Source organism: Ascaphus truei, chromosome 11 (assembly GCF_040206685.1).
Source record: "Ascaphus truei isolate aAscTru1 chromosome 11, aAscTru1.hap1, whole genome shotgun sequence".
Classification (NCBI taxonomy): domain Eukaryota; kingdom Metazoa; phylum Chordata; class Amphibia; order Anura; family Ascaphidae; genus Ascaphus; species Ascaphus truei.
The window spans coordinates 19,480,709-19,494,825 of NC_134493.1; the positions used below are offsets into that span (position 1 = coordinate 19,480,709).

Below are 14,117 nucleotides of genomic sequence, written 5' to 3' on the forward strand. Positions count from 1 at the left end.
TGTCATTTAAGGATAACGTTACATTAAAGCAACACCAATGTGGTCAAGTACGAACGTTATTTCTTGTTACAATTCTTAGTGAATAAGGCATTAACTCAGTAAAAATAATGTCCATTCCTCTTTTAGAAAATGTCATTATTTCCCCGATTTAACAGAGCCTCGGGAATCCAAGTTTTTCATTGTTTTATATAAAATGTTGTGCAGATTAAAACATTCCACGGTCAGCACTAAATTGGTTATTCTGCATAATGTGCAGTGGGAGGTTGAAGAAGAATGAATGACGATAGGGTTCACACTGAGCTACAGTACACTGTGTTTTATGAATAAGCAATCAAATTTAAAGATGTATCAAATGTTATTACCCCAGTTAACGCAGTAAATATCTCAGGTGCCGCTCCCCCCCCTGCTCCCAACGTGGATATGTGCAGGGGGGTGATGTGAGGTGCATGGGGGTGAGGTGAAGGGGGGGGTGAGGTGAAGGGGCGGGGTGAGGTGAAGGTGAGGGTGATGTGCAGGGGAGGTGATGTGAAGGGGGGGGGAGGTGATGTGCAGGAGGGGTGATGTGAGGTGCAGGGGGGTCATTGGAGGTGAAGGGGGGTCATTGGAGGTGCAGGGGGGTCATTGGAGGTGCAGGGGGGGTCATTGGAGGTGCAGGGGGGTCATTGGAGGTGCAGGGGAGGGTGATTGGAGGTGCCGGGGGGGTGATTGGAGATGCAAGGGGGGAGAATGATGTGAGGTGCAGGGGTTGATTGGAGGTGCAGGGGGTGATTGGAGGTGAAGGGGGGGTGATTGGAGGTGCAGGGAGGGTGATTGGAGGTGCAAGGGGGGAGAATGATGTGAGGTGCAGGGGGGGTCATTGGAGGTGCAGGGGGGTCATTGGAGGTGCAGAGGAGGGTGATTGGAGGTGCCGGGGCGGTGATTAGAGGTGCCGGGGGGGTGATTAGAGGTGCCAGGGGGGTGATTGGAGGTGCAAGGGGGGAGAATGATGTAAGTGCAGGGGGGGTGGGATGTGTGTGGTGTGCAGGGGGGTATTGTGTGTTTAATGTGGAGAGGGAGTATTATGTGTGTGGGTGAGGGGGAGAGATGGGGGTATGAGCGATAGATGGGGAGTATCGCAAAGGTTGATAGTGAGGGGTTCTGGGGGAGATATGAGGATGATGATGATAAGAGGTGCTGGGGGAGATATATGAGGATGATGATGAGGGGTGCTGGGGGAGATATATGATGATGGTGATGAGAGGTGCTGGATGATAGATGATGATATTGATTTTTTTTTCCTTGGAGCAGTTCGGCCCTTCTCGCTTTACAAGTTGTACAGGCCTGATATAGATAGTGTTATAGTAACAGCACTCTGATAATTTCTTAGGAGTTTGTGAACATAACATGCATTGTGGCTTTAATAACACTATCTTATAAATTATGGAGAGATTTCTTACATAAAAAAACCTCTTCTTTCATGCAGGAGGACTTAACTTCTTATGTATCAGGATAAGTATCCCCCTCAAAACCCAGGCTACCCAGAGATGAGTGCTCCATACCCACAACCTGGTATGTATATATTCACTTATACACTCTCTAACCTCACAGCCAGCTTGGAATGCCAAGTCAAGGGCGGCCAACTCCAGTCCTCAAGGGCCACTGACAGGTCAGGTTTTCAGGATATAACTCCTTCAGCACAGGTGGCTCAATGGGTGACTCAGTCATAATGAGTAAGTCACTGTTCTGGACCACCTGTGCTGAAGCAGGGATAGCCTGAAAACCTGACCTGTCAGTGGCCCTTGAGGACTTGAGTTGGCCACTCCCAGCATAGGTGCTATTGTGAATAGCCAGTGCCCGGGGCCTTGGAAGTAGTATGCGTGCCAGAGGCGATCTACGTACTTCTAGCTCAGGTTGCTGATGACTTTGCAGGGTTGTATGTGTAACGCACTTTCCCCCAACCCCTGGAAGATATAGCGGCTACGGTGCATGTAGTGCGTTACCTGCGGCTCACAGGAGCTTGAACTTCCGCTACTGGGAGCCTGGGGTGTACCTGATCCAGTTGACGACAGCGCCTCCATCTCTGCGCGGGATCCTAACAATGTGGGATAACCCCGTGCAGGACAATATAATAAACACACACCAGTAGAATATAACAGGATATAATACTACTACCCCACTATATATATATACACACAATCCCAAACCCCTTACACCAAGTGAGTGTCCCCACAGTACAATACCCTGATGTCTTTTTACCCAATGTAAAGGCCCACGCAAAAGTTTATATGGTAGTGCTGCCCGTGAACCGTTGGTGCACTATAGTTGAGGTACCTGCCGGGTACTCTAATACCCGGAGCGGCAGATTAACAACAGGGATCCTGGAGATCCAGTGCCGTCTCTGTTAGCGAAGCCTCCGCCTCTGCGTGGGGTGGGTTCCAGTAGGATGGTCCAACCAATAAAATAGTCTTTAATCATGTATGCCTGGATCGGGTCCCAGACTGTAGGCTATGCTTCACAACGTGGCGTCTTCACTGGCACTATAAACTAACTGTATACAGCTAATGGGGAAATGTCCCTAGCTAGAGGGTTTCCCTGAAGCAGCCACAATCTAATTAGGTGATTGGGAACTATCTTTGACCAAAGGGGGTTGATATGACATAGTCTGGGTGCCACTGACACCCAGATCTTATCTTCCCTGTCTCAGTCCTGGCTCCAACTGAACTAACTGTCCGCTTGCACTTCAAGTGCTTCCAAAGTACCAATCTCCCCTCTGGAGATTCTAGCAGCCCTATTGACTGTACTGTGTCACATGACCTCAGCTCCTGGGGCATTCTGGGGAGTGTAGTTCCCCTGCGGAGCAACATAGTGAGGAGGAAGGGGGGGGGGGTGCAGATGAAGACATGGCTACATATGTGTATGCCAATTATCTTTATCGATTAATACTTCAAATATTTAATAATCCTTAATAATCATTAATTAATTTCTCACTGTATAAGCAATAACATGTGACCTGTCTCTGTTTTTTTAGCTAAGGATCATTAATATTTTTATGGGGGCTTTGGCGTCAGCTATGTTGCAAACTCTTTTTGTGGCATTACTGTAAGTTGACAATAAGATCATTGTATGCTACACCTCAGAGTTGAGCATAAATGTGCTTTGTGTCTACTTAGCACCATTTTAATTAGATTGTAAGCTCTTCGGCGCGGGGACTCCTTTTCCTAAATGTTACTTTTATGTCTGAAGCACTTCTTCCCACTATGTGTTATTTGTATTATTTGTTATTTTTGTGATTATGTCCCGTGTATTACTGCTGTGAAGCGCTCTGTACATCAATGGCGCTATATAAATAAAGATATACATAAATACATACGTACACATATACACACATACTGTACATACATACACATATACACACATACATACATTTGTAAGAAGTATCAAATTCGGAAGTGTTTATACGAAAAGTGCTTATAAGAAAATAAATATTTGAGTCCCTTGAGACTCTTTTCTCTTTCTTTGATTAAATCCCAATTTGGAGGCAACCTCTGTATTTTAAAGGAGGTGTCAAATGTTTCAAATGCAATGAAGAAATATTTTAGATTTGATTTACAGTAGGTATAAATGCAGGGACCAAACTGAATGGGACTGCAGGGACCCTGGCTGTGTTAATCCGATGGGCCATTAGGAATCTCACGGAAATGTTGAGGCATTTACTGTGAGATGCCTTCGTTTTTACCCAGGCAAGTGATCGGATACTGGTGGCTGCATCTGCATGACAATTTGCAGCTTTCCACGTCGGTGTCTGTAAGTGAAATGCAGATTTATGCAACTCCAGTATTAAATGCAGCCATCGTATAGAAATGTTTCGCTAACATGTTTACATATTTAATTTTTTCTTTGTTTAGCTGGGGTGGGAGGAAGCTATCCCCCTCCACCCGCCTATGGAATGGGTCCACCACAGCCACAACCTACAGGTAAGGGCCAGTAGTCATTTATTTCCAGGAATGTTTTTATTGCTCATTTCACTGGCACAGTTTCCCCTGCATGGTTATTGTGTTTTAAAAAAATATCTTCACTATACGTAAAGATATGCTGCAAGAGAGTCTGATTTTACCTCACACTGATTTTTTTAAACTCTATTTTTTCTACCAAATGAGATCGACATAAATTTAAATGGCTGCTAAACCCTTCACACTTAGTGACCTACATATGTCACCAACATTGTTGCGCCCGTCAACGCTTCAATGTTGTAAGAAAAATGAGTTAAATGTGGCGGGTCCTTTCGCGTGCGTGATTGTGTTGCGTTTGCGGGTGCAATAACGTTGGCTGCATTTTTAATTACTCTTAAAGAAACCTTATTTGAGGATCTCAGGATAAAACCTCGATTACACCAGATGTCGCTGAGCGGCACTGCGATCCGGTGATGTCACCATCACGCTACCGCCGAGCGGCATCTTGATCGAGGCACCTCGGCAGTGAAGGAGACAGGAGAGGAGACAAGGAGGTGTGGTGCAGGCGTGGCCTTGAGCGGATCAACCTCATTGGCTGAACCACATATAGACCATATAATGTGGAGAAAGAAAATACTACATCTATGTATGTCGGTATATTTCAAAACAAATTACGCTAATAAATCCCCTCATGAAATTAGCTTTTATACAAGCACCAAATCTGCATACACAGTCTCAAGTCCTTTAATGGGAGTACTCGCTGGGCTCTGTGGTGTCCTGTCACTCCTTTGGTTTTAGCGTTTTGCTACTTCAGGGGTGAGATCTCCCTGACAGACCAAGGTGGCATTGCTGCTTCACACAACGCACGTTTCACCAGTGGTATGGTTTCCTCAGGGGTCTGACAGACCTTCATACTTCCTCTCTTTAAATACGATCGTCAAATACCTCATATTTCAATATGTAACCCTTCCACTTTTAGCCCTCAGATTTATAGTAATTGCTGAGGTGGTGGCCTGAGTCCCTATTGATACTTAAGGTGCCACACGTAGGCCTACGGTCAGACGGCGGGAATCTATGCCCTGGTTTTATCTACGCCCTGGGTCAACCTAAATACATGGTGATCTTCTGCAAAGGACCCCTACACATCATATGCGCAGTCATAAAACCATTACACTCAATAGTAATGCTGCACGGGTGTAAATCAGTGTCAGTATTGAATGAGCCACCCAATCCTGGGTATGTTGGCTTTGTGATGTGCCACGGGAGCTTGTTCTGTAATAACTGTTGCAGGCCTGTACTTCAAAAAGGGTGCTTTGGCACCGCTGTACTTTGTAGCCATTTGAGGGTCCCTTACGACGGTGCAGGAACTCCCGGTCATGTCCTGACTTGGATCCGCCGATCCTATCACTACGTGCACTCGTGCTCACCCATCCCCCCTCGACCGAGCCCGATAGCACTCAGGCTCGCGCAGATCTGATCTTCATCTTTCATCTTCGCCCCCTCCCCTTTTAAAGGCTCCTCTCCCTCGTAGTCCCACCTCTTCCACAGCCATTATCATTGGCTGCTATCATGTACACGTTGGCTGCTCACATTGGAGAGGAACCGGCCAGGGGCCAGTGCAAGTGTGTTGATTGCATCACACAGGGGGTTACAATTATAATACGAACCCTTTACAATTCGTTATAAATACAGAGTCATTATAGAACCCTCACATTAACTGAATCTTGGAACTATGTATAACCTACATCTAGGTGCAAGAAATAGATGTTAGAAAGAAATTTGTTGGATAAAATAAGGTTACATGTTGTAACATAGGTAACAAATGACAGATATATTAATGGAAGTAGTTAGACAGATGAGGGGGATATTGTAAAAGGGTAAATATTCTAAGCCAGCGGTCTAGTGGCAGCAGGAATGAGCCTAACCCTGTAGCTATTTCGTGTCAACCAGGCAAGTATTCTTGCCCCGGTGACAAAACGGCTCCTGTCTCAAAGAATGGGGCTTACGAGAGGCTTTTGTGGCGCCCTCGGCTCAGGTAAGTTAACAAAAACACAACTTCAAAATAAAGCGAGCAGTGCGGACTGCTGTTAAATGAGAAAACTATAGATATGATCCAGATCACAATGAAAAGCTCAGAATTGGAAAACATTTAATGGCCCATTCATACAACTCTATTACAGTGCATTTCATCATTAATTTAGGGCGTACGCCTGGTGAGTCATTGTCACATAGGCATTATGATGGATTTTATGCCAGAGATTTGCCTTTATAGCTCATATCATGTTGTGTTTTAAGTCAGATGCTGCTAACTATGGGCATGTGCAGTAGTTAAGTTTATTATGTAACTACCAGGCATTAAAATTATACAAGCTTGAATGCGTCAGCATCAGGATTACCTTTGAACTCAAACTGCACAGTGTAATATGCTTAGTTTATACAGATTCCGCCAGAACATAAAACATCACATTCCCTTATAATGCCAACATTTTAAAGATAAAAAAAAAAAAAGTAATAATCATTCATCGATAGAAGGAAACTGGCATGAAGTAAACAAGTGCTTCATTTCAATCATGGGTACTTCCTGTTATCCGGAGCCATTTCCTGTTATCCGGAGCCATTTCCTGTTATCCGGAGCCATTTCCTGTTATCCGGAGCCATATTCAAAACAACGTATTTAATTAAAAACGTATTTATTATTTCATTAAAAACAAAGTAACAACTTATTTATTATTGAAAACAAAGCATTTTTGGAGGCCAAAAACCTCCAAAAATCCTTGTCTCCCACGTGCTGCCTCCAAATGAATTAGGCCAAATATGACTCTAAATTATGGCGTGCTGTTCCTCTGTGTTGTTTGTTGAGCCACTGTGTATTAGGAGGAGGTGGGGAGGGGCAGTTACTGGGTTAGGGGGTAGTCCTCACTGTGTATTAGGAGGTGGCAGAGAGGGGCAGTTACTGGTGTTAGGATGGCAGTTATCTCTGTGTATGAGGAGGTGGGGAGGGGCAGTTATCTCTCTGTATTAGGAGGGAGGGGAGGATCTCTCTGTATTAGGAGGGTTTAAGGAGGTGGGAATAGGCATTTTACTGGTTGGAGGGCATTAGGGGAAGTTGAGTGGAGGGGGTGGTAGATTTAATATGGGTACTTTCCTGATAACAGGAATATGGCTCCGGATAACAGGAAATGGCTCCAGATAACAGGAAATGGCTTCGGATAACAGGAAATGGCTCCAGATAACAGGAAATGGCTCCAGATAACAGGAAATGGCTTCGGATAACAGGAAATGGCTCCAGATAACAGGAAATGGCTCCAGATAACAGGAAATGGCTCCGGATAACAGGAAATGGCTCCAGATAACAGGAAAGTACCCAATCATGTATTACTACAGACAGCAATATTAACACAACCAATACCTTTGTATATTGCCAGAGATGTTTTTATCTTAAAATACTATCGCTGCTTGCATGTATTGTATGTATAATTTTATTTATATAGCGCCAACAATATACGCAGCGCAGTCGCAGTAGAACATTACAGTAGGCATTAAATACATTACAAACAATGTAGGATCGCACACCATGCACAATTAGCCTCTTTTTGTGCTGTGAAAAAAAGCAGAGGCTGAGCCAGAGATTGCAAGCGATTTTACACGCATAAGGCTGGGGCCCTGGTGCCTTCGCGCACGCGGCCGTGACGTCACCCACTTGAAGCGGGTGCGTTTTTCGGCTATAGCACGCGTGCCGTCCGTGGGCGTGTCTAGGGGCGGGCCAGTGACGTCACGGAGCTGGTTAACCCTCATTGGGCGAACCGCTCACATGACCGGCCTGTCGCGCCAAGAAATCAGTTTGAACTGATTTCTTGTGCAACGCGCGCTCCCTCCCGCTTAAGCGCGCTCACGCCCGCACGCCACATGGACGCGAACACTGCCTTAAGGCCGTCTGTTCGCTCAGCGTGCGGACACGTCCGCATGGTCTGCGGTACCATGGCCGCAGCCTTAAATTAATGTGCATTGTAATGTTGTTTAAAGCAGCAATCTGGCTTTCTATTTTAAGGAAAAAAAATAGGTTTGAAGCAGAGGGGAGGGGGTCCGGAGCTGAACTGCGTTAATTTCAACTCTATGGACCCCCTGCTTCCTGAAATAGCAGCTCTGTGTGGGGAACACAATGGCAGCTTAAATGCCCAAGCGGGCCAATAGGAAGCCGTGACATCATCCCTCGTGGCTCCCTATTGGCCCGTGTGAGCAGGACCTATAAGCACCCGGAGGTGCTCTGGCACCCCCTACGGAGGTATCTATCTCGGGGAGCAGGAGGTCCCCAGAGTTGAAATTAGCACGGTTCAGTTCCAGAGACCCCCTTCTTCAAACCTATTTTCTTTTCCATGTCTGGCAATATTTCGCTTAAGTCGTACTAATTTGGCGACATCATTAGACATTTGAGCTGGGTGAAACACTTAGTAGGGCATCGAATTGGTGTAAAAACAATGCGTACAATGCATTTAGCACATCTCTCTTTGGATGCATTGTAAAATCTATTTTGAAAATGAAAATTAAGATAGTACAGTATAAGTTGCTAAAACTGCTTAATCCCATGTTCAATTAAAGATGGAGAGCAATATGTATGTTGTAATACATCGACCAGACCCGTTGTATAGCAGCATTTCTAGCCTTAACCTAATTGCAAGCAGTTATTTGGCATTGACACATATTACCTTTAAAAGGGCTAAGCATGCAAGTGTCCCAAACTGGAGCACGGCTCGCTAACTGGCGCACAGTGTGACTCAGCATCAATGTATCAAGGGGCTTTGCTCCAATTTTGCTGCACTTGCGCCAGGAGCACTTCGGAGACAGGAGGGGGCTGGGCGGGAGATACTTGGTATGAGATGGGTACACATTTGCACTTGTTCCCGTTTTACTATCTTTTTTCGTCAAATAAATCTGCCAGTAGTGGTTTACGCCAACTGCAGAAAGCAAGATTCCCACGCCACCGGGGCAAAGATTCCCACGCCACCGGGCCAAAGATTCCCACGCCACCGGGCCAAAGATTCCCACGCCACCGGGGCAAAGATTCCCACGCCACCGGGGCAAAGATTCCCACGCCACCGGGCCAAAGATTCCCACGCCACCGGGCCAAAGATTCCCACGCCACCGGGGCAAAGATTACCACGCCACCGGGGCAAAAATTCCCACGCTACCAGGGCAAAGATTCCCACGCCACCGGGGCAAAGATTCCCACGCCACCGGGGCAAAGATTCCCACGCCACCGGGGCAAATGAATGCAGATTAAAAATGTTGCTCTGTATTCTAGAGAAAATTGCACCATTCTGAATAATATGCCACATTGGTATTTTTTGGGTGGAAAAAAGCAGTGGTAAAATATAACCCTTCTCTTGTCTTATCTCTGTCATACAGTGATTATGGCTCCTGTGACCTCCGTGGTTATGGTGGGAAGCTCATTTGGAGATACCCCTACAAGAACAACATGTCCAGTTTGTCACCAAAGCATAGTGACAAGAACAGTATACACTGCTGGTCTTCTTACTTGGCTTATTTTTGGACTCCTTCTACTTTTTGGGTAAGCAACTTCCACACACTATAAAGTGAAGCCCTGTAAGCAGCAATATCCCCCCCTCATTTTTGTATTCTTACCTTAGTAGAAAAGGGAAAAGAAACAAGCGCAAGAAGACTGTGAGTTTAAAAGGATACGATAGAGTCATTAAATAATGGTTTCTTTTGATGGGTGCCGCACCGGATAGCAAATGGGTTCGTTCTAGGCCACTTGAGTAGTTGAAGAAAAGGGGTTTCCAATGCGCACAGTCTCATCAAAGTATAAATCAAAAAAGGGAAGAAAAAACACACAATAGTGTAATGTTGTATGATGCACTTAGAGCAAGAAGGGGTATTACACTCACATTTTATGAAGTCAATCGGGCATTTCGGTTGCTAAGTTTAACCACACTGATGTTTGCAGGTTCTCCGTGAGCAGGACACTTCCGGTAATGCAAAACGTCTCCGACAGAAGGACTTGCAATAGTGTACAGGGTCACCGGTACCAGGATACTCTATTAGGAGGGAGAAATAGAGTAGAGTATCCTGGTACCGGTGACCCTGTACAACATTACAAGTCCTATTGTTGGAGACGGTGTGCATTACCGGAAGTGTAATACCTCTTCTTGCTCAAAGTGCATCATACAATATTACACTATTGTGTGTTTTTTCTTCCCTTTTTTGATTTATACTTTGATGAGACTGTGCGCATTGGAAACCCCTTACCTTAGTAGAAACACTGGTTCCAGTGAAGCTCAACTATGTTGCTCCCAACTGGTTTCCCCTAAAAGTAACTTTTACATTTTGCCAGGTCCTGAAAAAAAATCTACAGATATGGTCACCTGGATCACAAACACCTCCCGATGACGTTTCGGTTTTCTATTGGCCGACCTGAGCCAAGGCTGACCCGGTGGCCATATTGCACACCTGGGCAAGTAATCTTGCTCAGAAGATTTAAGGATTAATTTACCATCAACCGGAAGTCCCTAGATATTGGAGCAATGCAGTTGAAGTCGGCACGATCCCCTGGAGCCACTAATACCTATCCTCAAAATAAAATCACCTTTACCACCATGTTTAAATATACCCATGTTCCCAACTTTTTCCGCACATAGGAAACATTTGGGAACTTTCCCTTCATTGGGGAAAATATGTATTGAAAACTTCCCAACCGCAGGGGCTGTAATGCGTTATAATTTACAGGTAGCAAAAGGCTTAATACATAGGTTTACGTTTCTGAAACGAATGGTTTACCCTATCATTCTAAAACAATGTGAGATGATTTGGGATTTAATGATCTACACAGAGCAGACAGGGGTTGGGGTCAGAAAACATAACTAATACAGTTCCATGAAGATAGATAGATATTTTATATTCCCTTTTTGTCACAGAAGGGTCACCACTAGACACTCTTAAATGTATTTTTATGTTGTTTCTATAGATTTACTTCAGCATAACAGAACTCAGTATTCTTGTCGTTGTAGACAAAAACGTTTATTTTGAAAATAATTTTTTACATACAAAAATAGTAAGAACGGCAATGAGGATGTTCCAAATAAATTATGATATTCTTAAGAATGGTTGCACATAGCAGCTTTCTGTTGGTGTCCTCTCAAGATATTAACACGTCTTTCTCTTCATGGTGTTATCATTCCCTCCCTCCTGGTCGCCTCCCTACTGTCTATTTGTCCAGATAAAACCACCCAGCCAGCTAACGTAACTTTAAGTATTATCCATAATTATACATCTTATGTCATGCAAGCTCCTTGTGACCATATAAGGAACTTAAGCTTCTAATACTGAAATGGTTACTTCAGCAAATCGTTAGTTAAATGGCAACTGTCTGTCAAAGCCTCTTACAGGGCCGCGTCCATGGATAGTGCCCCTACAGCCGCAATGAGAGCGGCTTTAGTAGGGGTTCGCCTACGCTTCCGCAAGCGCGCGGAAGCGTAGGTCTTAGGAAAATTTTAAATTTTCCCGCTTTCCCAGCTCCGTGACGTTACTGGCCCGCCCGCCGACACGCCCTTGACACGCCCACGGACGGCACGCTGTCTAAGGCCAGGGAAAGCACCCGCTTTCCCTCAGCCTCAGCGCGCCTCCGCCCGCCAGCAATAACCATGGCCGAGGCCTATCTCAGCTCCGACCTACAGTTGTCAACAATCACTCAGGGTCAACACAGCAGTTAAAGCAACCTAACATAGTATGACCCTTTGTGTCAATTCTGGTTGTAGAATAGATTAACCACACCTCTGTCACTTAGAATACTTCCCATGTATTTGAATATACTGTAGGAAGGTTTAACATTATAAGTTCAAAAAGAACCTTCAAACTCATTCCAGTGTTACATCCTTTCAACAATTGTCCTATAATCATTCATTCATATGCTTGAACTTTAAGAAAAAGACAATTTCTTACCAACACTAATAATAATTACAACAGCTTCACTTACTGTAGCTAGCAGGGAATTCAGTCATGAATGTGAAGTATTTTCATGCAATACGCACCTAAATTAATGAGTGTATCATATTTACAGTGTGTTCAGCATGTGTTATAGGGGCATATTTACCAAGCTGTGCCTCTCCATAGCTTCACCTCCATTTTACCAACCAGCAAAATGATCGTTTTACTCTATATTACTGTACTAAGATTGAATTGTTTGAAAATTATAATATTAAAAAAATGTTAATAAAGCCATTTATAAAATCAATAAAATGGTGGGAAATACACCCCCTGAAAACATAATTAAGAGCCTGTTTTGTAACGGTTTCCCCTTTCTTTTGTTTTGTAGGTGTTGGCTTGGATGCTGTTTAATACCATTTTGTGTGGATAGCTGTAAGGATGTTGATCATTATTGCCCGAACTGCAATCACCACCTGTCCAAGTATAAAAGAATGTGAATAGATGATTTACTTTACACAACATGTTGATTTGTTTTTATGCATGGGGTTTTGAAGCTGCATCAATTCCATCCCATCTTCCGTATTTCTAATAACACAATTATCAGATGTTATATATTTTTATTCCTATCTCCACCTCTTTTATATCAATGTTCTGTGTTTTCTTCTCAAATCATTTGTTAATCGTTTGGAATATGGATTTCATTCTCAACATGTTACAACTATTTGCAGGTTGTTTCTGTTTTGCATTAAAATGATAATATTTTGCAACTTTAATGAATAGAGTTTTTTTTTAAAGATCCATGACAAATGTACTTTGTGAAGTAACTGTAGGGTTGGGCACCTCATTTAGATAACTACCCAGTCTAGGCTTGTAGTTTGAGGCATCCAGTTCCAGGGGAGAAATCGCGAATTACTCAATTGCATAAACTGGAAAACCAGGAATGGAGGTTTTTCCTTTGCAATCGGTGTCAGGTGGCAACCAAGCTATTATCTCAAGCAATTCCTTCAGCTCCAGCCCTCATGGAAATGTTGCCAACAGCTCGTGTTTCCAATTCTTTCCCTCACATAACCAGTTCTGTATTAACCCTTCTGAAGGAAGGAGAGCCTGACACAAAGACGTTACTCAAAGGAGATTTAGTTAGATTCAAGTACAGCACATAATCAAAGGGTTAATAATAATGCAGCTATGCAGGGCCCTCAACAGCTTTCCCCTTATTGGCGGCCCTATTAGTCCCCCCCTCTCTATCTTACACTCCTACCTCTCTCTCACTCCTCCCTCTCTCTTCCCCCGTCTCCCACTCCCCCCTCTCTCACACTCTGAGGCCCGTAATATAGTGGGCGCGATTCCTGCGCCGTGCGCGCGGCAGTTATAGTTGGCTGTGGTTAGCCAGCCATTGTATGCTAGGGCCGCGCGCGCCCACGGCAGTTAGCGTGGAGCCGGGCGATAGCGGGGAAGACTCAAAAAGTAAGTATTCGCACCACTACTGCCGCTGTAATGTATGTGTGTGCATGTATGTACATGTGTGTGTGTGTTTGTATGTATGTATGTGTGCGCACAAGGTTAATAAATATTTCATTCTTATTACCAACGTGTCTTTTTTTTTTTTTTTTTTAATTAAAAAATATATAATAAATTACACATATACATACATACACATACACACATGTAGCCAGGTCCCCTCTGGCTCCCCCGTTCCCCCTTTCCCCCTTCCTTGGCTCCGTTATGGTAGGGTTGCTTGCCGGTGGCGATGGGCTGGCCGGCAGCTCCCTTTGCAGGGCACCACCATGTTTAAAGTGTTCGCACATGCGCAGAGTGTCGTGCATGCGCAGGTGTTCGGCGGCCATGTTGGGGTTGGCGAGGTTCGCGCATGCGCAGTCAGTGTGTGGAGTCCCGGCGGCCATTACAGATTGCACAGGCGCAGATAGTGCTAGCGGCGGCCATTACTGCATCGCGCATGCGCGGTAAAGAGTAGAGGCTCTGAAGGAACTTCATTACCCAGAAGCCTCTGGGGACTACCCTTTCACCAATATAACCTGCTGCATTACAGCCAATAGGGCTTACAGATTCTCCTGCTGCAAAGGGGATACATTGTTGCGCTGGAAGCTTCCTGGCGACAGTGGAGCACAGTGTCAGTAGGAGCTGGGACACAGACAGGGGAGGGTGTATAGGTGCAGAGAGGCAAGTAGCCTCTGCACTAGGCCAGAGATCTTCCCTAGGCCCCAGCTAGACCCTACTCGCCTAATAGTCTGT

The 14,117-nt window shown here is 44.8% G+C and overlaps 1 long non-coding RNA gene across 1 annotated transcript in view; it reads left to right on the plus strand.

The window, feature by feature from the left end:
- The window catches only part of LOC142463064 (uncharacterized), a 50,401-nt gene extending 40,998 nt beyond the window's left edge, over window positions 1–9,403 (plus strand). Inside the window, exons 2-4 of the long non-coding RNA XR_012787353.1 lie at window positions 1,463–1,548; window positions 3,885–3,953; window positions 9,333–9,403. This is a non-coding gene — a long non-coding RNA (uncharacterized LOC142463064). The remainder of the gene's footprint in view (window positions 1–1,462; window positions 1,549–3,884; window positions 3,954–9,332) is intronic.
- Window positions 9,404–14,117: the final 4,714 nt, after the last annotated feature.